Raw genomic sequence first — 3,054 nt, forward strand, 5'->3', positions numbered from 1 at the left:
CTTCCGCATGTTTAGTCAGTCTTTTTAAAAAACAAAACAAAACTTGAAAGCATTGGTTTGTGTCCTACCCTGTGGAGCAGGCGTCCTATTGGGAAGACCCAGTTCTCCGAGTGCATGTTCTGGAAGTTGGGCAATAGGGGCAGTACAGGATTCCTTTTGGTGTACCAACCTCCCCACTGCACCAAGGATTCCCTGCCCGAGCTGCTCCAGGTCATGGTGGATGTTCTCCTGGAGACACCTAGTTTGGTTGTTCTAGGGGATTTTAACATCCACGCCGACACGACCTTACAAGGGGCCGCTTGGGACTTCGTGGAAAGCATGGCCTCCATGGGGCTTTCCCTGAATATGTTTGGCCCAACTCATAGTCACGGACATGCCTTAGACCTGGTGTTCACCTCTATGGATGTTGGTGATCTGACACTAAGTAAAAGCGAAACTAAAGAATTGGCATGGTCAGATCACTTCCTGGTGCAACTGGACTTCTCCGCGAACCTTCCCCTCTTCAGGGAGGTGGGACCGATTCAGATGGTCCGCCCCTTAATGGATCAAAATGGTTTCCAGAGCGCGGTAGGTATATTTTATCCCTGTTAGAGTTGTTCTAATCCTGCCAGAGTCATCGAAGTTCTATACTTATCTCTTATATACGTTATATATTTGTTCCAATTTTCATGAAACTTCTGGTCATCCTGGTCTCTTAGTCTTCCTGTTATTCTAGCTAGTTCAGCATAATTTATCATCTTGGTCTGCCAGTCATTTATTGTAGGTATTGATTCCATTTTCCAACTTTGGGCTAACATAGTACTAGCGGCCGTTGTGGCATATAGAAACAGATTTTTATCCTCTTTTTTGATTTCCTTGCCACCTATTCCTAGCAGGAAAGCTTCAGGCTTTTTGGGAAAAGTATACTTAATTTTTTTTTTAAGTTCGTTGTAAATCAGTTCCCAAAAGCCTTTTACTTTACTGCATGTCCACCACATATGATAGAACTCACCATCCCCCTCTCCGCATTTCCAGCATTTCTTAATCTTCAGTTTATAAATCTTAGCTAGCTTCACTGGTGTGAGATACCACCTATAAATCATCTTCCAGAGGTTCTCCCTTAATGCCATACACGCCGTGAATTTCATATTTACACTCCACAGTTCTTGCCACTTTACAAAGTCAATGTTGTAACCAATATCTATGGCCCATTTTATCATGGCTTCCTTCGCCTCTTCATCTTTTGTATACCAATCTAGTAACAGGTCATACATCCTAGATAATATTTTGTTTTTACCTTCTATGACTTCCACATTAAATTTAGATTTTTTTATCTTCAAATCCCAGTTTCTTTTTATCATCTTTTAACAGATCATTCACTTGATGATATTGCAGCCACCCCGTGAGTACATTCTTTACCTCCTCATAGGGCTTAAGTTTTATGCCCTGATCAGTTTTATTGATAAGTTCTTCATAGGTAGCTTTTTCCCCCTCCATGTTGGTTTTTTTGACAGTTAAGACATCTATTGGCGAGATCCACCATGGGGTTTTCTTTTCTAGCAGGTTCTTATTTCTTTCCCATACTTAAAATAATGGTCCTCTAATTATATGATTTAGGAACCCTCTATGAACTTTCACCTTTTCATACCACAGGTACGAGTGCCACCCATACCTGTTATCGAAGCCCTCTAAATCCAAGATATCAGTATTCTCTAGCTTTATCCAATCTCTCACCCACGTTAAGCAAGCCGCTTCGTAATATAAACTCAAATTTGGTAAAGAAAACCCCCCTCTTTCTTTTTTATCTACCAGTATTTTCATTTTTATTCGTGGTCTTTTTCCCTGCCAGATAAATCTTGCTAAGATCCTTTGCCAATCTTTACACTGTTTTAGTCCTTTCATTACTGGTATAGTTTGAAACAAAAATAGCATTCTGGGCAGGACATTCATTTTAATAACCGATATTCTCCCTAAGAAGGAGAGTTTCAATCTCTCCCAGATTTCTAAATCTTTCTTAATACCCTTCCAAGTAAACTCGTAATTATCTTTGTATAGATTTATATTTTTAGCCGTGATCCACACTCCTAGATATTTTACCTTCTTAGCAACCGTAATTCCCGACCTTGGTTCTAACTCTACTATATCTTCCTTGGTTATATTTTTTGTTATCATTTTAGTCTTGTTCCTGTTCCTTTTTTTAACCTTTCCGCCAATACATCTGCGAATAGCTTATAGTCGTTATTTAATAATGAGATAGGTCTATAGTTTTTTACCTCTATGCCATCTGTGTCTTTTTTAGGGATTAAGGTAATATACGCTTCTTTCCAGGTGTTTGGAATTCTCCCTTCTATTAGTACATTATTCATGACTTCGCATAGCACTGGGGAAAGTTGATCACTTAGTATTTTATAATATTTAGCTGAGATACCGTCTGGCCCCGGCGCTTTTCCTGATTTCATTTTTTTTATTGCTTTCCTAATTTCTTCCTCTGTAATTGTCTGGTTTAGGTATTCTCTTTCTTCAGTCGTGATCTGTTGTAATGGGTATTTTTTAAAGTAATCTTCTATCTCATTATCTGTCTCTTTTTCTCTTTTGTATAGTTCCTTATAGTATTTCTGAAATATCTTCTTTATCTCTTTTGGGTCCTCCACTGTCCTTTCTCCATCCCTTATCTTACATATCATGTTTTGTTTTTTCCTCTCTCTTAGTTGCCACGCCAGGTATTTCCCTATCTTATTTGCCGATTCAAAGTTCTTTTGTTTCATCATTTTAATCCTCCATTCAATCTCCTGGTTCACTATCATAGAAAATTGAGCTTGTAGCATCCTTATATTTTGTTTTATTATTTCATCTCCTGGTTTAATGGTTAATTGTCTTTCATTCTCCATGAGATGTAATAGGATTTCTTCTTTCCTTTTCTCTTTTTTCTTTTTTAAAATGCTATTTTTCTGGATTAAGAAACCCCTCATGACGGCCTTCCCAGCATCCCACACCATTTCTAAAGATGTTTCTTTATTCAAATTCCACTTAAAGTATTCCTCAATTCTCTTTTGCTTTATTTACTATCTTTTGATC

Source organism: Podarcis raffonei, chromosome 4 (assembly GCF_027172205.1).
Source record: "Podarcis raffonei isolate rPodRaf1 chromosome 4, rPodRaf1.pri, whole genome shotgun sequence".
In the NCBI taxonomy this organism is placed as follows: domain Eukaryota; kingdom Metazoa; phylum Chordata; class Lepidosauria; order Squamata; family Lacertidae; genus Podarcis; species Podarcis raffonei.